The sequence below is a fragment of the Canis aureus genome, chromosome 27, assembly GCF_053574225.1.
Source record: "Canis aureus isolate CA01 chromosome 27, VMU_Caureus_v.1.0, whole genome shotgun sequence".
Taxonomy (NCBI): Eukaryota; Metazoa; Chordata; class Mammalia; order Carnivora; family Canidae; genus Canis; species Canis aureus.
In genome coordinates, this window is record NC_135637.1 from 16,818,304 (window position 1) to 16,843,526 (window position 25,223).

Here is a 25,223-nt window from a genome sequence, read left to right on the forward strand (position 1 = left end):
AGAGGGAGAAGCAGGCTCCATGCCAGGAGCCCGATGTGGGACTCGATCCTGAGACCCTGGGATCACGCCCTGAGCCAAAGGCAGGTGCTCAACCACTGAGCCACCCAGGGGCCCCAAGTTTAATTATTAAAGTGAAAATGAGGGACGCCTGGGTGGCTGAGCGGTTAAGCATCTGCCTTTGGCTCAGGCTGTGATCCTGGAGACCTGGGATCGAGTCCCACGTTGGGCTCCCTGCATGGAGCCTGCTTCTCCCTCTCTGGGTCTCTCGTAAATGAATAAATAAAATCTTTTAAAAAAATAAAGTGAAAATGACACAATATAAAAGTAACCATTTTGCAGAGAACAATCCAGTGGCGTCTAGTACCTTTGTGGTGTTGTAAGACCACCACCCCTGGCTAGTCTGAACACTTCCGTCCCCCCAAAATAAAAACCCATGCCCGTGAAGAGGTTGGTGTCCATTCTCACCACTGCAGGCCCTGACGACCACTAATCTGCTTTCTATCTCTATGGGTCTGCCCATTCTGAGCATTTCACGTAAACGGAATCATACAGCGTGTGGCCTTTTGTGACTGGCTTCCTTCACTCAGCATATTTTCCCCGCACATCAGTACTTCGTTGCTATTTATAGATGGATAACAGTCTCTTCTATGGATAGACCACATTTCGTTTATCAGTTCATCTGTTGATGGGCATTTGAGCTGTTTCTACTTTTTGGCTGTTGTGAATGGTGCTGATAAATAAATGTAGATTGTTATTTATTTTATTGAGATATAAGTGACATAAGATATGAAAATCTGGAAGGCTTCACAAATTTGGGTGTTCTCCTTGGGCAGGGGCCATGCTAATCTTTGTAGCCTTCCGAATTTCATCTGTGTCCTGCCAAAGTGAGGACTCACTGAGCTTAAAAGGAAATTACTGTAAAAGGGACATCTCTATTTCTCTAACAGACCAGCCAAATAGATACATAAGTATTAGGCGTACAAATTACACCTGCATAGCACAGACGATCATCCCGCACACTTCCAGATAGAGCCATAATAAGTGTGACTGGATACTGCATGTGGTCGGGGCCATGAGCTTGACACCTGGCTTTGCCATCTGTGTGATTCCGGGTCAATGTTCCTGTCCTCTCCCAGCCTTAGTTTCTTCTTTAGTAAAAAGGTGACACTCACAAGTGCTTCCTCCTGCAGTTGCCAGGAGAATTAAAATCATGGCTACATTGCTCAGCACCCCCAGGTACACAGGAGGTGCTCAATACGTGAAAGCTGGTAGGTAGGAACACGGTTCTAAACACGATGGCAGTAACAGTACCGGTAGCTAACAAAGCAAGTGTTTGCTCCGTGCCAGGAGCCGGGCCTGTGTTACCACACATAGTGCCTACGATGTTCTATGAGATAAATATGATTTACAGCCCACCTCTCCATCTTGTAGGTCAGAAAATAGGCAGAGAGAGATGGTGCCAGTAGTTGAAGGTCACACAACTAAAGACTGGAGATCTGGGAAAGTTAAAGGACAATGTGAGAAGTGACCAGGAGTCCACTGGAATGTCAGGGCTGTCTCCGGGGAGAAGAGATTAACTGTAAAATCAGTGCCTGGGCCCTCCACCTGGCAAATCACAGCAAACCTGGCCTGGGGGTTCCCTCCCCGTTCGATTCCTCCTAGCTGCTGTCTCTTTAGGGAGCAGGTCCTTCTCAGGTCTGCCAAGGCCAGGCTCCCTGAGAGCCTGCTCTAGGACTTCTAGGTGACTCATCTGCCTTGGTTAATGGGCTTTCCTGCCCTCCCTATACCCTGTCATCCCCCAGTGTTCCCCAAACCGCCCCTTTGCTCTGCACTCTCTCCCCTGTTCCACCCTGTGTCTGAGCTCTTGACGCTGGCACGCTGCTTCCTACTAATTATCCACCTCAGGTGCAAAAATTAGCACCTTGCAAGTTCACATGCACCCTTTATACTTTCGTTGTCAGAGATGTGCATGATCTACAGTGGCAATCTGCATGGGGAATCCCGTCCCAAGCGAAGGTGACACTAGCATCGCAGTTGTATCAGTTTCCTGGGGCTGCCGTGACATTTCGACCCAAACTGGTGGCTGAACAAATGTGTCCTCCCACAGATCTGGAGCCCAGCAGCCCGAAGTGAAGGTGTCAGCAGGGCCATTCTCCCTCCTTTTGGTGGAGGACTCTTTCCTGCCTCTTCCAGCTCTGGTGGCAGCAGGTGTTCCTTGACTTGTGGCTGCTTTGCTCTAATCTCTGCCTGTGTTCACACGGCCTCTCACTGTGTGTCCCTGTATGTCCCTTTCGACCAAAGAACACTTTGTCATTGGGCCCACCCTAATCCAGGGTGATCACCTGAATCCTGACCTTACTTATCCCTGCAAAGACCCTATCTCCTAACAAAGTCATATGCTGAGACCCCAAGTAGACATGGATTTAGGGGGGAAACTCTATTCGGACCACTAGCGAGATCTTCACATAGAAGATGTGCCTGATGGGGCACCTGGGTGGCTCAGTCAATTAAGCATCTGCCTTCAGCTCAGGGTCCTGGGATTAAGCCCCATGTGGGGCTCCCTGCTCATCAGGGAGTCTGCTTCTCCTTCTGCCCCTCCCCCTGGCTTGTGCATGCTTTCTCTTTCAAATAAATACAAATCTTAAAAACAAAACAGAAGGGGATCCCTGGGTGGCTCAGCGGTTTAGCGCCTGCCTTGGGCAAGGGCATGATCCTGGAGTCCCGGGGTCCCAAGTTGGGGTCCCTGCATGGAGCCTGCTTCTCCCTCTGCTTGTGTCTTGCCTCTCTCTCTCTCTCTCTCTCTCTCTCTCTCTCTCTGTATCTCTCATGAATAAATAAATAAAATCTTTAAAAAATAAAAAAATAAAAGCAAAACAGAAGATGTGCCTGATAGTCTTTGTGACAGGTTTATTGAGCCCAGTTGGTACAAACATGAAAGGGTTGAATTTTCCTCCAAGGACAGTAACCAGCCCTATATTCTTACAAATCCTCCTTTCCTGGCCCTTAGTGGCCTCATGGCAGAGCCTATAGCTTTCTGGCAAATTTCCTGTCTTTATCAGGCCAGTCCAGTTCAGATCAGCTTAAAACATTCCAGGACCTTCCAGCTCAGCTTTACCCCAGGGCCTGAGAGTGTGGTATGGATATGGCCTCACCCTGGCTCCTTCCTAAGGCTTCTTTATGTTTCTGGTTCCCAAAGTGCACCAAAGAGATGATTCCATGGATGACCAGGTTTGGCCAGTGTACGTTAAACCAAGCTACCCAGATGTGTTTACTTTAGACTCAGTGGAGTGTGGATGCAGATCCAAGAGCTGGTGGTCTCCAAGCCTGTTCAGTCCAGGAAATGATTTTTCCACAGAATATGCTTCTACCCTGGTGTTCCCCGGAGCACACTCTGAGAAGTACTAGACTACATAAAATACTGTAAGATACAAAATCTATCCACAACTGTTATGCATTCAGAGCCATAGAAGATGAGTTTTGAGTAAATACACCAGCTCAGGAACAATTTTGCGATTTATTCAGAAAATTGGCTTCCGGATCACTGTGGACAAGACCCAACTTGGCCAGAAGATGCAATCCCTCAGCAGAGCCACACGGACAGCTCAGCTGGCCAAGTTTTATTCTCAGAAAGGATCAGAGACGAAAATGCTCTGATTTCCCTAAAGCCCAGTTTCGGCAGCCAGGAGGGTGGAACTCTCATATCGAAAAGCAAGTGGTTTCAAGAAAAATTTCCATTAGAGTGTAGTTCTCTAATGTATGCAATTATGTTATGCAGATTCAACTATAGGCACTCAGCAGAATAGTAAAAATAACAATAACATAATAATGAGAGAAAAGACGGGATAAATGAACTTAAGCGCCAGGCAGCTTTCACCTGCCATTCTCACGGCGTGGAACTGGGCCCCGTTCAGTAAGCCTCGGCTCCTGAGCGCCTCTCTGCCCCCAGCAGGAGTCTGGTGCTTAAATATCTACTGTTTTCATGCAACATGGCCTCGAAAAGCTGGCCAACTTCTTCATCTGGTGCTCAACTGAACAATCAGACAACCTTCCCCTACGTCGCCCGCAACCTGGCTGCGCTGGACTGATGGAGAAAACACACCAGCCTCCAATTTAATGCCTCTCCAAGGGTCTTCACAGGTCATTTCTGACCTTAGGCATGTGTGTCCCTCCCAGGAGCTGCACTGACTATAGAGCTGCCCCTGCCACATCAGAGATGACTCCCCCAGAGTCTTAGAACTGCAGAGAATCTGGTTTTGCCCATACTGTCAAGGCAAATATTTTCTGAAAGCCAGGACTAACCAGACAACTGCGTTCACTAGGGCCCACCAAAGAAAGTCCATTAACCCATGCTACACCCCGCTTTCCATTCCATTGACACCCACTCCCCTGCAAAAATAAACAAAAAAACCCTGAACCCTAAAGAAAACATTTATTTATTCATTCATTCATTCATTCATTCATTTCTTTATGATTTTACTTATTTATTCATGAGGGACACACAGAGAGAGGCAGAGACATAGGCAGAGGGAGAAGCAAGTTCCCCACAGGGAGCCCAATGTGGGACTTGATTCCAGGACCCCAGGATCACGACCTGAGCTGAAGGCAGACACTCAACTACTGAGCCCCCCAGGTGCCCCAAAAACATTTTTTAAAAGGTTTTATTTACTTATTTGAGAAAGAAAGAGGGAAAAAGGAGAACACACAAGTGGGGGAAAGAAGAGGGGCAGAAGGAGAGGGAGAAGCAGACTCCTCCCTGAGCAGGGAGCCTGACTCGGAACTCGATCCCAGGACCCTGGGATCATGATGTGACCTGAAGGCAGACTCTTAACTGACTGAGCCGCCCAGATGCCCCAGACAACATTTTCATTTTTAAAATCTGATTGAGCTGCCTGAATGAGGTAGCTCTATAATCCTCAGTAGATAGTAAGGATCACTTTATCCCCTTAGCCAACAGCCCACCAAAGTTTGGGGCTTGGGGTTCAGAGATTCAGAAGGCTCAGCAGCCTGGGAACACAGAGCCAGTTCCTGCTCTCTCAGCTTTGCCCTCCCTGCATACAAACCCCACTGCCCAGAGAATGATGTCCAAACTCAGGGATCTCTGCCTGCTGGACCAGGACAAGCTGAGCCCCCCAAGGCAGGGTCTGGCTCTCATTCATCCGCAGGTCTGCCTAGCACTGAGCACAGATGGTGGCACATAAGCCAAATGGAGCTTAATGAATGAATGGCAACTGGGTGAAAGAGTAACCCGTATAAAACACAGGTACCCTCTGTGCAAGTCTCAGCACAGGCTTGCATCAAAATTAGAAAAAAAAAACAAAACAAAACTGGAGAGCAATTTAAATATTTGCCAAATTTCTCAAGGTCCCCAAAATTCCTCCGAATTTTCCTAACTTTTCTCATTCCCTTCCCATGACCCTTTCTGTATAAATACAGCTCTACTCTTTCCTAAAAGCACAAGGTAGCTGGTTAAAGGCACCAGCTCTGAGGTTCATCTTGCTGGGTTCAAATTTCTGTCACCTTCTAACTGGAACAGGTACGTGGCATGTGGTAAGTGATTAATTAATGAAACTTCTTATTTAAATCCTATTGGCTTCTCTAATTTATTGGTTTGTTTTAATTTAGCCCCCTTTTCCCTTAATGCAAGAAAAAATGTCTATTCATTTTCTGGGGCTGCCAAAACAAATTGTCACAAACTTGGTGGCTTACAACAGCAGGGATTTATTCTCTCACATCTCTGGAGGCCAGATGTCCAAAGTCAAGGTGTTGGTAGGGCTGTGCTCTCTCCAAAGCTCTAGAAGAGACTTTGTCTTTTGCCTCTTCCAGCTCCTACTGGCTGTTTGTATCCTCAGATTTGTGGGTACATCATTCCAACCACTATCTCTGTCTTCACGTGGCCTTCCCTTCATGGGAGCTTTTGTCATTGGATTTAGGGACCACCCAGAAAATCCAGGATGATCTCATTTCAAGATATTGAACTTAATTACATCTGCAAAGACACTTTTTCTAAATAATGGCATATTCACAGATTCCAAGGGGGCAGGATGTGAACATATCTTTTTTGGATGGGCACCATTCAACCCACTATGAAATGACACTGGGTCCTTCCTCTTGTGGGTGGTGGGAGGGGAGAGGGTTGGATGCTCCTGTAATTTAATTTTTTTTTTTTATCCTTGTCATGACGAATAAGTCAAGTCGGCAGCCAGCATCAAGTACTTGGGAACCTGGGAGGAAAGAGAAGCAGGTGGTGGAAAGTCACTTCTGACTCCTCTTTTTCACTGATGCTCATCAAGTCTTTCAATGATGCAAGTTTGCAGCATTGAATATCTAACTGCAAGAGCCACTGCACCCTGGGGGTGGGAGGGATGGAGTACATGAAGCAGTGAGTTTCAGCTACCAGCTGTGACCCTCAGACAGACACGTCCTGGGACAAAGCACTTTCACTTTCCCATAGAGGGTGGTCAGCTGCATGCATCCCTGGCTGGGGGTGGTTCAGGTTAGTTATTTATTGATATCCTGTTAAGATTCCAGCTTTGGCTGCACTGAAGGGATCCAGGAGGCAGTGACTTCACTAGACTCAAATTGCAATCAGCCAGCCTCTTGGCTCATGTGTTTATCTACCCAGAACTATTTTTGGTGTGTGTTCATAGACAGCACACACCAAAGTATTTGGTATTTGAGATGCAAGCGTGAAGGATGATTAAAGTTAGCTGCTAATGAGCATGCCTAGAATAGATATACTGTGTGTGTGTGCGCGCACGCGTGCGTGCACGCACTCCATGTGTGTGCTCTGTTGAGTGTCTGCAAAGCAGATGTCTACAAATCTGCCCTCAGGTGACCTCACCAAAGTCCTGGATCAGCTAAGCTATCCATGGATGGCAAATGGAAATGCATAAACACTGGCCTGTCTCAAAATACTGCCTTATTAAACATCCCAGATCCCCTGTCGATGTTCTACTTATCATCCAAAGCCTAACTCATCCCACCTTATCAAGGAGCCTTGTTTGATCATCCTCTGAACTCCTAGAGCAGAGACAACAAATAGGCTTCATCTCTAGTACCAACTTGAACCAAACTGGCAAGGATTACTTGGAGCACCATGTTGAGGAGGATACTAAGAACTGATCTGAGCTGGGATAAATGAGGCTGTTAGTTTCCGGGCTGCTGTAGCAAAGTACCCCCATCTGGGTGGCTCAAAACAACAGAAACTTATCCTCTCATAGTCTGGAAGCTAGACGCCTGAAATTCAGTTGTAGGCAGGACCATGCTTCTTCCAGAACCTCTAGGAGAGGACCTTTACTTGCCTCTTCTAGCTTCTGGTGGCCCCCAGCATTCCCTGGCTTGTGGCTGCTCACTCCAGTCTCTTCTCCATCTCTGGGTGGCTGTCTTTCCTCTGTGTCTGTGTCTCTGCATAGCATTCTCCTCTGCGTGTGTGTGTGTGTGTGTGTGTGTGTGTGTGTGTGTGTGTCCAAAACTCCCTCTGCTTATAAGGCCATCAGTCATGGGATTAGGGCCTGCCACAATGACTTCATCTTAACTCGATTACATCTACAAAGACCACACTGATGGTGCCTGGGATTAGGGTTTCAGTGTATTGTGTGGGGGGATACAATTCAATCCATAATGGATATCATGAACAATTAGGAATGTTTTTTATGAGTGAAGGAAAGGACCACGAATTTCCCAAATGTGCCCTAAGCACTTTTGGTATCCATTTAGTTGGAAATAAGCATAGGCTGCTACGACTAGCGTTAACTCTCTATCTATCTATCTATCTATCTATCTATCTATCTATCTATCCATCCATCCAACCATCTATCTAATCTTTCTACCAACCTGTCCTTTATCATCTATCTATGATCTATCATCTATATCTACCTATTTGCCTTCTTAGATCAAAATTTCGTGGAGAGCACAGACTATAGCTATCTTAGACCATTCAGGCTGTTATAACAAAGCATCACAGATTAGGTAGCTTATAAACAACAGAAATTTGTTTCTCACAGTGCTAGAGGAAAGAAGTCCAAGATCAAAGTATCAGCATGGTTGGATGAGGGCCCTCTCCTGGTTTACATATGGCAACTTCTCTCTGTGTCGTTATGTGGTGGAAAGGACAAGGCTGCTCTCTGGGGCTTCTTTTATAAGAGCACTAATCTCATTTATGGGGACTCCACCTTAGTGACTTCATCACCTCTCAAAGACCCCATGTCCTAAAACCATCACCTTGGGCATCAGGATTTCAACATATCCATTCTAGCGGGATACAAACATTCAGACCACCACACTAGCTGAAAGCCTTTATATTTTTCCCACCCAGGATCTAGATGGAGGAGACAATAAATACTTGTTCAGTAATTAACCTTCATTGTTTGGGCTCTGAAATTAGGTCAGAAGAAAGTTCTCTCTGAAGTACCATCCCCTAAGGGCTGCTGAGGGTAAAGCTGGATGTCCACTGAAGAGCTAGGGGCCTGGGCTTGCTGGTTTACCCTCCATCTTCCCAGCCCCTCCCCATGTTCGAGACGTCTCATCTACCAAATCCTACACGTGTACCAGGGTATCCCCCTCTAATAGGACAGCCCTGTAATTGTTCAGCGAGATGATAGCGCCAGGCTCATCCATCAAACCCTCCTCTAATAGTTTGGTTTTCCTAATGGAATGCAGTGTCCTAAAGAAGAAGAGAAGCACCATAATGTGAGGTTTTATGTAGGCTGGTTTCTAGCTGTGAGCTATGGAGCTGAAATGATAGTTAAATCGATGGAGAGGCACTAAGCTATCGCCTCTGAATCTGGGCATCCGTAAAACCCGATTATTGACAGCCCTGAGTGGATGTGTTGCAGGCCGGCTCTTCTAGCCCTGATTGGGGCTCCCTCTCTTTCTCTGTGGACAGAAGCAGCCCGAGAGAAATGGAAATATAATGGCCAGCTGATTGTTTTCACAGTCTGCACGACAGACCGCCCCCCTAACAAGACTCTAGGTCAAGTGCTCTTCTCTACTCCGTGGATCTAGTGGGGAGAAATTAGCTCTCAGTGGTATTCCCAATTACGGAGAAAAGCCCTGGTCTGGCTGTAATGTGTCTGGCAGCGGACCAAGAGGCAAGAAGCCTGTCTTCTCCCCCAGCCTCGTGGCGTGACCTTGGGAGGTGACTTTGCCTCTCAGCTTCTATGCCGCCTCATCTGTAGTGACCCACCTTTCATTACTTCATAGTTATACTCTAGGATAAATGAGACAAGGCTCTACACCATTTAGTCTTCCAGAAATACTGGAACCAGGTAAAGGCAAAGGAGAGCCTTTTCTTTTCTTTTTGCTACACGTGTTACTAACTTGTGGGAATTTTTTCTTAATAATAGCAAAAATGAATGGATTTATACAATTTTGTTTTGTTTTGTTTTCCTGGGGAGCCCTGAAGCATTTCAGGGGGTGTTGTATTATCGCTCACTTCTTTTGTGGCATGTGCCCATTTCTTAATCAGCAAACTGAGCGAAGGCTTGAAGTGAGCCACGTTGATGGGCTGGAACTAATTCCTCCTCCTAATCTAGTGTGGTGTTTTACCGCCACTGCACGGGTCCCCCGGGGACACTCAGGAGATATTGGCTCTGACACAATTATTAAGCCCCATCTCTGCGTGCTCCCGCCCTCCCTCCATGCCAGCCAGCTCTGCTGACTTTCTTTTACATCTTTACAAGCACCAAGTGCTTTCCAACTTCAAACTATGCACACCTGTTCTCCCGTGTGTGGGAAGCTCTTCCTGCACATGTTTCCTCTGGCCAATCCCTACCCATCCCCCAGGCTGCAGCTGCAATGTCACCTTGGCAGTGAAGTCTTCCATGGTCCCCAGGCTTTGTCAAGTACCCCCATTCTGTGCTCTCATAGGCACTGTGTTTTTCCTTTACAGAGCTGATCACACCTGTAACTAAATGTTAGTTTAGTATCTGCCTTCCCCACTGATGGCAAGTTCCATGCGGACAAAGACCTATTTGTCTTGTTCATTACTGTGACTCCAGCACCAAGAAGGCACCCAGTAAAAATCTGGAGAATGAGTGGATGGATGGATGAGTCATAATGATGGATGAATGGACTGATAGGTCCATTCTGGATGGATGAAGGATAGATGGGTAAATGGATGTATGGTGTATGGATGTATAGATAAGGGATGGATGGATCCATGGATGGATGAATGGAGGGATAGATGGATGATAGATAGTTGGACAGACAGGATGAATGAGTAGATGATGTATGTATGTATGTATGCATGTAGTATATCTGTACATGAGAGTGATCCACAATACCAGTATTTATCATTGAGAGAAAGTTCTCAGTTCCAAATGTTCAGAAAAGTTCATGGGTGCAGACCTAGTGTACCTGTCAGCAGGGCCATGTCTCTTGAGACTCTGGGGAGACCCTTCCTTGCCTCATCTGAGTCTGATGGTGGCCATCAACCCTTGGTGTCCTTGGCTCGCAGTTGCATCGCTCCGATCCCTGCGTCCACTCCCCCCATGGTATTCTCCCTCTGTGCTTCGGTCTTCACATCACTCTCCCCCTTGTTACCAGGACATGAGTTTTATTGGATTAAGGGCCCACCTCCTCCAATATGACCTCATTTCAATTATACCTGCAACACTCTTGTTTCCAAACAAGGTCACATTCTGAAGTCCTGTGGGTTGAGACTTCAACATATCTTTTTGGGGGGTTCAACTCAACCTGTAGCAATCCATTAAACAGCATCACCTCACCCAGATGTGTATCCTAGAGACAGTCCTGCATAGGATGATAAAGAGACGCACGTGAGGACATCAGTGGAGACGCGGTTCGTCCCAGCAAGAAGCCAGAGGTGACCTGCCCGTCCACGGACAAACCAGATGTGATACATGCAGGTGATGGACAAACGCACAGCAGGCGGAAATCATCCGATGGATTTGCATATATCACCGTGGATAGAGCTTTAAAACAGTGTGTGAAATGAAAAAGAGTAGAAACTAGACTAAGATTTATGACACAATAGCACTGACATAAATCTGAAATATTTACCCAAAGAACAACATTATGTATGTTTCATAAGCATCGGAAAGTGGGTTGGAAGGATTTATTTTGAAGACGCTGGAGTTGCTGCCTGTGGGAGGCAGTGGGAAGTGGTAACAGTAGATGAAGGCACTAACTAATACGGGAAGGCACAAGGGGCCCTTGAACAGAAGCTGAACGTGTGGCATAAACTGGCAGCACGTCCCATGAATGTGTGCATCGAGTCCAAACTATAGAAAGAAGGGAGAAATCCTATAAGGGATTCCTTAGTGACGCTTGTGCCGAGGGCTCGGAGGGCTGCGGTCCAGCCACCGTGCACAGCAGGGACACTTAATCTGCTATGGAACACCAGCAAAGACTTTGTGGAGAAAACAGCACTTGCACTAAGTCGGGGACCTGGAGTTGTGCTGGGCAAAAGGAGGACAGAAAGTTCCAGAAGGAAGGACTGCGTGTGTACGAGTCCCAAGGAAAGCCCAGCGGGCCTGTCTGTGTCAGCCTGGGGTCAGCAGCACAGTCCCCATGCTGTCACTCTGCTTCAGACAACACCTGTTCCCCGCCCAAGTGCAGTCCCAGCGTTGACAGATCCTCCCTTTCTCTGAGAGAAGTCATTAATCTGAAACCTTTTCGTTTTACCTGCTATGATCTAATTTATCTAGGAGGAGGTACCGAGTCACGCCCACCAGGATGGCTTTGATAAAATGCATGAAACAGAAAGTAACCGGGGCTGGCTAAGCTGTGGAGGAACAGGAAACACTGTGTGTTGCTGGGGCAAATAGAAAATGCCTCAGCCACTGTTAGGAAAGTCGGAAGGTTCCTCGAAAAGTTAAACTGGAATCTCCATATGACTCAGCAATCCCACCCCTAGGGATGTGCCCCAGAGAGCCGAGAGCAGGTGCTCAAAAAAAAAGCACCGCCACACGCACGTGCATTGCAGTGCTATTCACAAGCAGCCGGAAGGTGGAAAAACAAACCCAAATGTCCACTGACTGATGAATGGATAAGCCAAATGCAGTCTAGCCACACATGGGAATATTATTCAGCCATAGCAAGGAATGACCTACTGACACCTGCTACAGTATGGATGAGCCTCAAAAACATTATGCTAAGTGAAAGAAGCCAGACACGAACTGGGTCACATACTATGATTTCGTTTATAAGACATGTCCTCAGTAGGCAAATCCTGAGATAGAAAGCAGATTAGCAGTTACCAGGGGCTGGGGGTGGGGGACGGGGGAGGGAACAGGGATGAGTGAATAATGGGTCTGGAGTTTCCTTTTGGGGGTGATGAGAATGTTCTGGAACTAGACAGAGGTGGCAGTTGCACAAGATTGTGAGTGCACTGTCACCGAACAATGTTCACTTTAAAATGGTTAGGTTTACATTATATGAATTTCACTTCAGTTAAAAAAAAACAAACTGAGAAAATTAAATATTTAAGAGATTTTTAAAAAGTGGGCCGAAAGAAGCCCACAGGCTGACTCTGAGGCCTGGGGATGCCCTCATCTAAGTCTGGTGTGGGGCTTACGGTTAGCATGAGCCCCCACGGGCAATCTGGCACAGAGGTGCGGGTTAGGATCCCTGCTTTACTGGAAGGAAACTGCGTCTCCAAGAGGTAGGATGATTGGATCAGGGTCAAGTGCAGCCACTGGTGCTGGCAGCCAGAGTGTGATGTCTAAGCAAATTGATCCCATGCACCCTGCGGTTGGGGCCAAGGGCTGTGAAAAGCCAAGAAGGGTGACAGCTATGAAGCAGGTGGTGGAAGGAGGCCTTGTCTGAGCTGGAAGGCCAGACAGGAACCATGCATCAAGATTCCTTGGGAACTGTCACCTCCTCTCTCATGGCCCCCGAGTCCTTGCTGTGAATTTAAGACAATTCAGTAAAGCCATGTGGAGCATTTTCTATGCACGGGGCTTGTGCTATGTGTGAAAATAATAAAGACGACAAGCGTGAAGGCAAAGTATGTTCTATCCAGGACCTTCTCTGGAGCTCACAGTAAGGCGGAAGCAGAGCTTGCATATCCTGCAGGCATTTCACTTGCACCAATTCAACAATATGTAGTTGGCCAAAAAGAAAGGGAAGAAATGTTCATTGAAAGCATGTGGACAATGCCACCTGTCATATCCCTATGTGACTTGCTGCCCAGGAAGCACAGAAGTGGGATGTAGGGATCTGTGATCTGGCCCTCTCCAAGCCTGGGGGCCTCTCCTAGCATGAGTAGCTCTCTGTACCATGCGTCACTCCAGAGTGGGGTTTCTCAGCCTCGGCACTGTTGACAGTCTGGGCTGGATTGTCACTCATCATGGGGGGCTGCCCCGTGCAGTGAAGAATGGTAGAGGCATTTACAGGGTGTTTAGAGGCATCCTCTGCACGCTACATGATAGTAACCCCCCTGCCTCGTGGTGACAACCAAATACATCTCCAGGCATGGCCAGATGTTCCCTAGGGGCAAAATCACCCCGGTTGACAACCATTGCTCTAGAGTGTAACATGCATATGTTTTATATAATAGGTTTTCAAGGCCCAAGAGCCTTGGTTGAACACCTCACCTGGTGTTCAACAGCAAGAGCCGAGATCGGTGCAGTGAGGGGAAGAAGTGTCTGTGCTGTGCCAATCTTCGGAGATGGCAAATACCATTCCTTCAGGGGAAGGAAGTACAAGAGATTTTCATGCACAGTTTTCCCTTGACTGTAGCATCAAGTACCCATACACACTGGGACTCAAAGGTGGTATTACCACCCCATTGTATAGGTGAGGAAACAGAGGATCACAGGGAGTCTGTTACTTGCTCAAGGTCTCAGAGCTAAGAAGTGATAGAGATTTGAGTCCAATCTGTGTTACTTTAAAATCCGCCCCCTTTTCCATCTCACTATTTTGCTTCCCTATCAGCAAAAGGGGCCCGGATTAAATCAGTGTGCCAGGATACAGACTCTTCACAGACTCTCACTAATGGAAGTAACACTGAGCAGTCATCTGCCTGCCTCCTGGTTCCAGATTAGACACAGGTAAATTCAGATTCAAAAAGATATTTATTGACCTGTCAATTACTTGGCACTTGTCTGATTGCAAGAGACAGAATCCTAACTCAGACAAGCTTAAACCAAAAAGGGACTGTGCCAGCTCATATAACTGGGAATTTCAAGGGGCGATGGCTTCAGGCATGGTCGGATCAAGGAGCTCAAATAGGACAATCACTCCATATTTGTTTTCCTCTTCGATAGCTTCATTCTTCCCACCTGTATACTAAGAGAGCCATTAACAACACCATGTCTAAAACTTGAGCACTTAGGGCAGCCCCAGTAGCGCAGTGGTTTAGCGCCGCCTGCAACCTGGAGTGTGATCCTGGAGACCTGGGATCGAGTCCCACATCGGGCTCCCTGCATGGAGCCTGCTTCTCCCTCCTCCTGTGTCTCTGCCTCTCTCTCTCTCTCTCTCTCTCTCTCTCTATGTCTATCATAAATAAATAAATAAATCTTTAAAAAATAAAAATAAAATAAAAAAAAACTTGAGCACTTAGAAACCCAGCAGAAAAACTTTCTCCATTCCAATAGTTTCATCAACATTCCTAAACTTGACTCTGGCTGTCCCAGCATGGTTGGGTCCCTTGCACATCCAGGAACTAATCGCTATGGCCAGAGGTGTGTGGAACTCTCTGAGACGGCCTGAGCTACCTGTGCATCTGTAGGGTTTGAGGGTAAGGCGATCCCTGAATCTTGTGAAGGAGATCAGGCAAGAGGGAGACTGGGATGGGAACAGACCCGCCGGGTGAAGCAGAATGGCACTACGCCCTCATGGTGCACCAAGAACTGGGCGTGGCGTGTGCAGTACACAAGGCCCTTTAATCCTCCCGACCTGATAGCATTATTGCTGGGGCTCAGGGAGGCTCGGCGTCATGGGCAGCACCTCCATTCCAGGTGCAGGAACAGCCCTCTGTGCCCAGAGCCACCCTGCCCTTAGGAGCTAAGGACTTGAACCCAGACCTGCGCCACCCGGAGGCCCCAGCTTACCGGCCCTCCCCCCCCCCAGAAGCTCCTGTCCCCTGGTGAGCTGCAGGAAACCTCCTCAGTGCTTTGTTCCAGTCTCTTAACTCGCAAACCCAGTCAGCGAGTTCTTTATTTCCACAAATGGTGCTATTAAACTAATGGCTCCGGGAACCACAGGCCGGCCTCGGAGCAGCCACACGTCCCTCGAGCCTTGTGCGCGCTCTGGCTTCCAGAGGGACACATCAGAAGTTCCAGGAGCCGAGGCCCCCGCGGAAACGTTGACGTGTGCCATTTTGTTTCAGGATGGCCAAAGAGCAGCACACACCTTGCACGAGCTCCTCGTGCAACCATCTCCCCAGGGGCTCGAGGTGGCCGGCGGCAGTCGCCCCCTGGCAAAGTCCCCCGCGCGGGCTGCGGTGGCAGACCTCAGCAGGCAAAATAGCTGAGAAGCCCGGGTGGAAACAGAGGCCTCTTTCTGTTTGGTCAATAAGCAGCTGTGAAGGATGCGTAGGATGGAGCTAAATTTATTTGTTCCCTTCTTTCTCAGAACAGCAGCAGCGAGCCCCGGAGTGCAGCTGTCTCGCTCTCCCGTGAGCCTTTTGCAGGCACCAGCATGCACCGAGCCTGGCGCTCCCGGCCCCTGCCTTGCCGCCTGTTCCAGGCCTGCCCTGGGCAGGAGCATGCAGCGCCTCGCTGTGCTTTGGGGCTACATTCCCTGGCCGGGGCAGAAGTCTGGAGGCTGCCTCGGAGGCCCCGGGGTGGAATCCAGCACCTTTGAAAAACAGGCTGCAGAGCGCAGAGCCCCGGGCCTGGGGGAAGGCAACTTGCAGCCACGCCCTGGAAAACCACCCCAGGCCCGGCCGCCTCTGCTTTCACTGCTCAGACCTGTGGGAAACTTGCAAGACACCAGCCAAGGGGGGCGGCGGGGCGCGGGAGCATCTCGAGAGGGGCCTCCCGGACACACAGCCCAGCTGGCTTGGCGGAGTCCTTCCCGGGATCTCTCTCTCGGTTTGGGGGTTTTTTGGAAAGCTGAGCCGAGGGCCACCCTTAGCCAGGCCTGCGTCTGCTGCTCCAAGGGAGTTTTTTTTTTTTTTTTTTTACAAGTGCTTTGTTGAGACTTTCAAAAGGTGCCCACGGGTGGGGAAGTGAAAGGAGGAGGGGACGGGGAAGAAACTGCTGCTTTATTTCTAGCCTTGCTTGAACGGCTTCTTGGCGGTTACTGCTCCCGTTTTGCTGACTCAGAAGCATCCCCCCAGCTGCTCACCGGAAACACAGCTGTTAGGCGAAAATAACCACAGAGCCGAGCATCGTGCACCTTCCAGAAAAGAGGGCAGAAAACCTCAAAACAAAAGAGAAGAGGACGAAACAATAAAAGAGGCACCGGCGGCAGCCCGGTGTGGCTCTGCCCCTCGCCCAGGCCCCGGGCTCAGAGCAGAGCGGAGTCGTGGGCAGCCTTTCTGACTGCCGTGGGTCCCCTCATGCCCCCTCCCAAGAGTGATGTGAGGGCATCCGGAGGCCCTGGGGCCTGTGACTGGGATCCCCCGGGAAAGGGGGCTTTTTAGATGTGATTAACTGACGGGGGTCTCCGGAGGAGATCTTCCTGGATTACCTGGGTGGGCTGTAAATCCAGTGACAGGTGTCCTTGCAAGAGCGAGGCAGAAGGAAATCAGACACAGAAGGAGAACACACGGAGACGTACAGAGGACAAGGCAGGGGGACGATGGAGGAGAGATGGGTGTTATATGCAGCTACAGGTCGAAGAACACCAAGGATTTGTTACGGCAGCGGTAGGAAATGACCAGAGCACCCCCAGCTTGCTTTTGCTGGGTCCTGGCCCCAGCAACCCCTTCCCCTTGGGCAGACTGAACACATTAACGGCATCTCGCTTGCCAGGTGTCTTAGGTGGACACGGAGCTTCCCTTTCCTTGGGGCTTCATGATTATCAGGAAGGGCTTGAGGACTCCAGGGACTAGGCAGGAGAGCTGGGATCTCTGGTTCTGGATAAGAGTCTGCTGCAGGCCGAGCGTGTGACCCCGTCCCCCAGCCACCATTCACATTGCACGACAGACGACAGGTTCTGGGTTTAAACACCGTTCTGCCACTTGCTAACTATGTGGTGTGGGGTGAGGTTTCTAACCTCTTGAGGCCTCAGTTTCCGCCTCTGTGCAATGGGGGGATGACCTGAAAACCACCCTGCTAGGAAATGGAGATGTTGAAAAAACTAATTATTGGGGCGACTGGGTGGCTCAGTCAGTTGAGCACCCAACTCTTGATTTTGGCTCAAGTTGTGATGTCAGAGTGATGAGATCGAGCCCTGTGTTGGCTCCTTGCTCAGCAGGGAGTCTGCTTGGGATTCTCTCTCCCCCTCTCCTTCTGGCCCTGCCACTCATATTCTCTCTCCCTAAAATAAATAAATAAAATCTTAAAAAAAAAAAAAAAAAAGAAAAGGATAATTATTGTTAATGCATACCAGAGTCTCTAAGGAAGTTGGGGCAATTGCCAGAGGCCAACAACAGAGAAGGAAAGACAGTCCAGAGCTGATGGTACGGTGCCAGTAGGTCTCCAGTGGGAGCTGGGGACAGGAGACATCATCCATGTCACACAGGCTGTGATGTGATCCCCTCAGCCCTGGGAACACAAAAGATGTAGTTAGTGCACTGAGACTATTGTGTCATGCCTCACGAAAATCACAAAAATCTCAAGGCTTTGTGTGGCTCATCTACAAAATAGAAGAGTTGATATATTTCTAATGTTTTTATTCTTTGATTTTTTAAAAGATTTTATTTATTTATTTGACAGAGAAAGAGTGTGTGTGCGTGTGCACAACAGAGGGAGAAGCAAGCACCCTGCTGAGCACAGAGCCCGACGTGGGGCTCCATCCCAGGACCCTGGGACCATGACCTGAGCCAAAGGCAGATGCTTAATCGACTGAACCACCCCAAGAGCCCCTATTTTTAATGTTTTTAACAGACATTCATAGATTTGAATAAATAAATGAATAAATATTAAATATTTATATACATAAAGATTACTATGACAATTAATCATGTGTTTTCTGTCCATAACTAACAGATGTTAGCATTTTGCATACTTGCTACAAAGGTGAGATAATTCTAAAAATCCATACAATCCTTTGTGTCTTGATACTAGATTCTGAAAGGCAGGCTGAGTCTGGATAACTTAAAATAAAAAGCGAAAATACAAATTCTCTTATCTTTATTCACATATTTAAAAATTCTGGTATTCGTCATTCCTTGAGTAGATCTGAGTTTCCACCTGGTATCATTTTTCTTCAGCCTGAAAAAGAACTTGTAATATTTCTTACAGTGCAAGCCTGCTGGTGACAAATTCTACCACCTTTTGTCTGTCTGAAAAACATTTTTATTTCATCTTCATTTTCTGAGGATGGTTTTCACTGAATGTAGCCTCTTTGTTGACAGGTTTTTTGTTTGTTTTTGTTTTTCTGTTTTTTTAACTCAACATATTAAGGATGTCATTCCATTGTCTTATTTTATGGCTTGCATTGTTTTTAAGGAGGAGAATCAGTGGTATTTCTTATCTTTGTTCATTGAATGTAATATTTCTTTTCATCTTGGCTGTTTTCAGGATTTTCTTTTCATTGCCAGTTTTAAGTTGTTTTCTTTGTGTTTGTCCTGCCTGTACCTTGCAGGGTTTCTGTAGCTTTATAGTCTTTTTTCAGTTTTTGGAATATCTTCAGCCATTATCATTTCAAGTATTTTGTTCTGCCCTCCTTTCCTACTGGGGCTCTGATTACATGCAGGGTTGACCATCTAATATTGTTGCAGTGGTTCCTTTCTTCTCCTTGTGCCGTATAAGCTTATCTCATTATGTCATCATGTGCACTATATTTTTCTTCTGCAATCATTAAAATGCTGTTAAGCCTATCCAGTGAAGTTTTCATTTTGGAGATTATGTTTTTCCTCCCTAGAAGTTTCATTTGTTCTTTAAAAAGACTTCCACTTCTCCTTATGTTCATGCTTTCCTTTAAATCTTTGAACAGGGACGCCTGGGTGGCTCAGTGGTTGAGTGTCTGCCTTCAACTCAGGGCATGATCCCAGAGTCCTGGGATCGAGTCCCACATTGGGCTCCCTGCATGGAACCTGCTTCTCCTCCCTCTGCCTCTCTCTCTGTCTGTGTCTCTTGTAAATAAATAAATAAAATCTTTAATAAAAGTAAATAAGTAAATAAATAAATCTTTGAACATATCTGTAATAGCTGTTTGAAAATCCATGTCTGTTAATTACATCATCTTTGTCATTTTGGGTATATACTAACTGGTATTTCTCATGGTAATGGGCCACATTTTCTTGCTTCTTTACATGTCTAGTAATTTTATGTTGGATGCTAGACATTATTAATATTATGATTTTGAATGTCTAGATTTTTGTCATTTTCCTTTGGAATTCATTTGGCAGGCAGTTAAGTTACTTACTGGTCAGTTTGATTTTTTTTAGGCTTCTTAGAAAGCTTTGTTGAAGTAGAGACTTTCTTCTTCTTCTTCTTCTTCTTCTTCTTCTTCTTCTTCTCCTCCTCCTCCTCCTCCTCCTCCTCCTCCTCCTTCCTTTTTAAAGATTTATTTATTTTATTTTGGCAGAGGAGTGGCAGAGGCAGAGAGAGAGAGAGAATCCCAAGCAGACTCCTTACTGAGCGCAGAGCTTGACAAGAGGCTCAATCCCAGGACCCTGAGATCATGACCTGAGCCAAAATCAGGAGTTAGACACAACCAACTGAGCCACCCAGGTGGCCTGTGGAGCCTCTCTTCTAAGGAAAGTTTAGCCCTACTACTTTGGTGTGACCTCACTGTTGTCGCTAAAAAATGACTTGGATGTTCAACAAGTTATTCCCATTCTGGTTTGCTAAAACTTGAATGTCTCCCAGTCTTATGAGAGCTCTGGGAATTATTCAGTTTATTCCTCTGGTAGTTGTTTATAGCATTCTGCTCAATGCCTGGGTAATTTTGTATTCAACCAATCACCCATGGGCCTCCCTATACAGACTTTTGTCACTATTTATATTGCAGCACCTTCTCTCTGGGACTTTGTCTCACAAATTGCAGCCTCTTCAACCTCCACATAAAATAATCTATATGTCCTCAACTCAGAGAAACTTCCATGCCCTGCTTGGGATTCCCCTCCCTGTGCTGCAATCTAAAAGGTACTTCTAGGCAGAAAGCCAAGGTGATCAGGGCTTACTTCATTTGTCTCGATTTTTTTCAGGGTTCACAGTTCCACACTGCCTGTTGCTCAATATCTGAAAACTGTTGTTTTGTATATATATTTTTTCAGCTTTTTAGTTGTGTACAGATGGAAAACAAGTCTGGTATTAGTTATTTCATTATGGCTGGAGGCAGAAGTTGACACTAATGAACTTAAGCAAAAAAAAAAAGAGGGAAGGAAGAGGGGGAGAATGAGAGAGAGAGAGGGAGAGAAAGAGAGAGAGAGAGAGGAAGGAAGAAAGGAAGGAAGAATATACATTGGAATGGCTTGGGGGATTCACGGAATAGAAGTAATAGCCAAAGAATAGTTCTCAGAAGGGACAGAGATGAGAGAAGTTCTGGAGACCTAGGAAAATTAAGAAACAGTCTCTTTAGGACACAGACACCTGGATAAATGAGCTCCAACCCTATGGAGATCTTTGAGATTCAAATCTCTGGGAGAATATGTCTGGCATAGCCACAGTCATGGGCTTACCTCATGGCCAGAGGAGGGCAAGACACTCTGTTTAATGATACTACCAAGATGATTGGATTGTTCTTTCCAGAGGTAAGAGGAATGGCTGCTAGACAGGCAAAAACAATAGGCACATTACACAACGTTTAGGAAATAACAAAATCTTTTAAGTAGGATTGGCTTTTAAACTCAGAGCCTTGTGGGGATTTTGCTTTTTGTTTTGTGTGTGTGTGTGTGTGTGTGTGTGTTGTTTTTTCGTTTTGTTTTGTTTTGTCCTGCTTTTTTTTTTTTTCTATTTAACCACTAAGCTACAGAGCTGTCTTCTTTCCCCTGACATCCCTGACTTTCCCTGCAACACAGAAAGACTTCCCCATGACAATTCCACTTTCCGGACAACATATAGGTGATAAGAATTTTGCATCAGGACGGAAATACTGGTCTAGGGGACACTGGGAAGAGATTCTCTGAGTCCGCCAGAGTTCAGGGAAGACTTCCAATGGCTAAACTCACTTGGGAGTGAAAGGCAAGCATGAACCTGTGTCCTGGGAACAGAGTAGGAAAGGAAACATGTACATTCCCCTTCCTGTACTTCTAACCACCCAGAGTTGGTGGCTCCTTGCCTGAAAGAGAAGGTTTGGAGTTTCAAGAGTGAGTATGAGATGGCTGCAGGCTAGTTTATCAGCAGCTTAATCCAACCAAACATAGAGACAAATGCATCAACAGGTAAGGGAACCAGATGTTCTCTGCTTAGACTGTTCTGAGGAAATTCTGTTGTCCTTACTCTGCCTGGAGGCTAATCAGATACTGTGCGTGTGCGTGCGTGCGTGCGTGCAACTTCTACAAAACTCACCACCTGAAGTCCTTAAAGTTTCCGCAAACATTACTTTCCTGTATAATCATACCCATTTCAGAGATGGAAAATCTGAGGTACAGTACATGAAACTGCGAGTCAGTGTGATAAAACCAAGAATCCCATTCGTGAATATAGGGTAAAGCTCTCCTGATGTTCTGAGAGGATGATGCGAAAGCAAGGCAGAGGGAGAACAGGGAGGGGGGAAAGAGAAAAAGGAAAACAAGTCTTCAAAGATGCCCAGGTTTTTGGAGACTTGCGTGCTGAGAGGTGCCGTTTGTGCGCAATCAAGACTTAAACTGAAATCACAGTGCAGTGGAAGCATCTCACATCACATGGCTAAGCTCTCTCTCCAGCTTTGCTTTTTAGCCATGGCCCTTTACTGGTTCAACTTAGAAAGAAGCCTTCACTCCTTATGGGGGTTTTTTGGTTCTCAAGACAGAAATCATGGTACTTTCATGCTGATTGAGAAAAAGGCTGAGATAGGGTGGTAAAGTTACTTCCTGGAGCAGTCTTAGGGACTCATGGCTTGTTGACGGCTCTTACTACAAGGGCTGCAGGGGGAGAAGAAATAAAACTCCAAATGCCTGGAAGAAGAAGGGTAGACTCTGGGGCCCGTCTTCCAGGCTAGTGGGAGAGATGTGGGAATTAGGACAGCCTTCTGGGAAAGTGTCTAGAGCCTGTGAGGTCTGTAAAGGGACAATCGTGTTCACAATGCCTGATCCATAGTGGGTGTTCAATAAATTATCTATTGAAGGAAAGAATGATTAAGTGAGTGAATGAATGTGAATCTGGAGATTCACTTCTACCCTACAGACTCCACTGCTTCGATGTCTTTGAGCTTTTTTCTGCCCTTTGCTGTCCTGGCAACTGTCTACTCACCCTTTCACAGCAGTGGATATTAAGCTTTTGTGGGCCGCAAATTCTTCTGAGAATCTGATGAGAGCAATGGACCTTCTTTTCAGAAAAGGCACAGACTCATACACACAATCTTGCACATCTTTTCCTCCTTTTCAGTTGAGAGCAAATACCCTGGACCTTGCCCATAGCTTCAGCCTGATAATTCCCCTGCTTGCTCTCTCCCCAGCCTTCCTCACCCTCTTCTCCATAAGGTCATTTACTCCTTCACTGGATTCCAACAGCACTTTTTCATTTTAGTTCAAAACTACCATATTTGGTTTGGTCACACATCTGTCATTCGGGCAGGGCTTAGAGGTGCCCTCTCTGCTCTACTCAGTATTTCTGGGGCTGGAATCATTGGAAAACTAGCTCGCTCACCTGGCTTGTGGTTGACACCAAAGACCTGGACAGCTGGGAGCTGACCCCAAAGCTGGGAGTCCTTAGGCAGCTCTGCCTGTCTTGATTGGTGTCTTGACTCAGTCCCCCTGGCATGTGCTTTGAACATACTTCATTATTCCTTAACACATCACACTGTGGTGCTTATTCATGCCCATTGATTGTGGTAATTACATCTGTTTCACAGCAACATTAAGTCATTCACTGACAAGGACCACAGCTGGTTTAATCTTTTTTTCCCCATGGCCCTAGCAGGTGCCTTGCACATAGTAGGCATTTAGTATATGCAAGTAAGACTAAAACTCAATACCATTATAAAGAATCCAATTAAAAAATGGGCAAAGACATGAACAGACATGTCTCCAAAGAAGACATCCAGATGGCCAACAGACACATAAAAAGATGCTCAGCATCACTTACCATCAGGGAAATCCAAATCAAAACGACAATGAGATATCACCTGACACCTATCAGAATGGCTAATATCAACAACACTAGAAACAACAGGTGTCAGCGAGGATGCGGAGAAAGGGGAATTCTGGTGCAGCCACTGTGGGAAACTGTATGGAGGTTCCTCAGAAAGTTAAAAATAGAGCTACTCTATGATCTAGCAATCCCACTATTGGATATTTATCCAAAGAATACAACAACACTAATTCAAAGGGATACATGCACCCCTATGTTCATAACAGCATTATCTACAATAGCCAAGATATGGAAGCAGCCCAGGTGTCCATCAACTGATGAATAGATAAAGGCGTGGCATATATACACGTTGGAATATTACCCAGCTATGAAAAGGAATGAAATCTTTACCGTTTGCAATGGTGTGGATGGAGCTAGACAGTATTATGCTAAGCAAAATAGTCAGAAAAAGACAAATACCATATGATTTCATTCATATGTGGAATTTAAGAAACAAAACAAATGAGCAAAGAGAGAAAAAAGAAAAAGAGAGAGACAAATCAAGAAACAAACTCTGGACTATAGAGAACATCTTCCCAGAGGTGAGAGGAGCAGGAGGATGGGTCAAATAGGTGATGGGATTAAGGAGTGCACTTGTGACAAACCCCAGGTGATTAAAATAAAAAACGTAATATATACATATATATGCTAATTAGAATATATAGGCAGGTAGGTACTTGTTTTATTATTACACCCCATTACATCTGACGAATAGGATTAAATGGTAGCTTGTGTACGTATATCAATAAAGTAGAAAAAAATTTAAAACAAGGATAAAAAGGAAATAGGGACTAAGTGAAAATAAAAAGGGAGAAAGATATATTGAAATAAAGGACAAGATTGGAACCCAAAATATATACCACAGATTTCAACACCATTATTTGCAGTGGCCTTGAGCATCCTGGTGGTAAGGGCAAAGAGGGAACTATACTAAATTCCTGGTATTAGATGTAAACAAACCAATTGCTTATGGAACCCCAGCTTTTACTAGCAATGGGCTACATAAAATTACAACCTCCTTGCAGCAAAAATTATAGCAAGTTGATGCAATGAATTCCATATTATGTCCCTCAATGTAAGTTAATGGAACTTTAATACAAACAAATCTGTAAGTTGCCAAAGAAAAGAGTGCAGTTCTCGGAGAGTCTGGTTTTAGCTAAGGCAAAATATAAGACTATCCGGCTCAGCCTTTTCTAAAGGGTAGACAACAGATTACCATTCCTGGAGACCTCCTGCCCACAAGGGGTTCTGTGGTCAAGAAAAAGTAGGAAACTCACCCGTGTCTTCCTTTTGGAACCTCACAGTGAACACTGGTTTTATAGTGTTCTGGGGCTCTGAGAAGGCTCTGAGAAGGCTCTGAGAAGCCCCACAGGAAAGAAGCCCAGCATTTCCCAAGCTTCTCTGACCACTGTTGTGCAAGAACCTAGGCATAGTCTCCAAATGGGACGTAGGTTCACTGCTCCTATTATGCAGAGTTCTTTCTCTTAAGAGCATACGGGATTACCAGATTGCTATTCTTAAACAAGTTATGCCAATATCTCTTTCCTTTGTCTTTTCTTGAAAGGACCTAGGAAAAATAAAAGGTAGTATCTGCAAATCTCCTGTTTAAAGCACCTTTGTGTAAAGTCCTTTTTACCTGTTCTTTGTTATAGGTATGGCTCAGAAAAATAGAAAAAATAAAAAAGATTAGGGAGAAATGTGTCCTTCCAAATTCCAAATAAGGCAGAAGACAGGAGTGCTTGAGTGTCACCAAGAACCCACAACTTCTGCCCCTGGGAAAATAAAAAGGGGTCAGCCCCCACCTGTCCCTCGCTGGTCCCCTCGGTGCTCCATAACCCTGATCCCTAAGTGAGCAGTACTCGCTCAGACCAGTCAGAAAACTAGAGTTGCAACTTCAGCAGATGGCCAGGAGCAGCTAGGGCAATAACT

At 46.3% G+C, this 25,223-nt stretch overlaps 1 long non-coding RNA gene and 1 other non-coding gene across 3 annotated transcripts; both read right to left on the reverse strand.

Annotated features, from left to right (window-relative positions):
* Positions 1-788: 788 nt before the first annotated feature.
* LOC144300087 (U6 spliceosomal RNA) lies at positions 789-892 on the reverse strand. The gene has a single exon (XR_013366728.1). It is a non-coding gene; the product is annotated as a U6 spliceosomal RNA (small nuclear RNA).
* Positions 893-4,452: 3,560 nt separating this feature from the next.
* Positions 4,453-24,711, reverse strand: LOC144299498 (uncharacterized). Of its 2 annotated transcripts, XR_013366205.1 has the most exons (4): positions 24,572-24,711; positions 17,464-17,621; positions 10,607-10,752; positions 4,453-6,221 (listed from the first exon to the last, which is right to left on the reverse strand). It is a non-coding gene; the product is annotated as an uncharacterized LOC144299498 (long non-coding RNA). The 2 variants fall into 2 exon arrangements; XR_013366204.1 differs by lacking the exons at positions 4,453-6,221; positions 10,607-10,752 and adding an exon at positions 15,498-16,332.
* Positions 24,712-25,223: the final 512 nt, after the last annotated feature.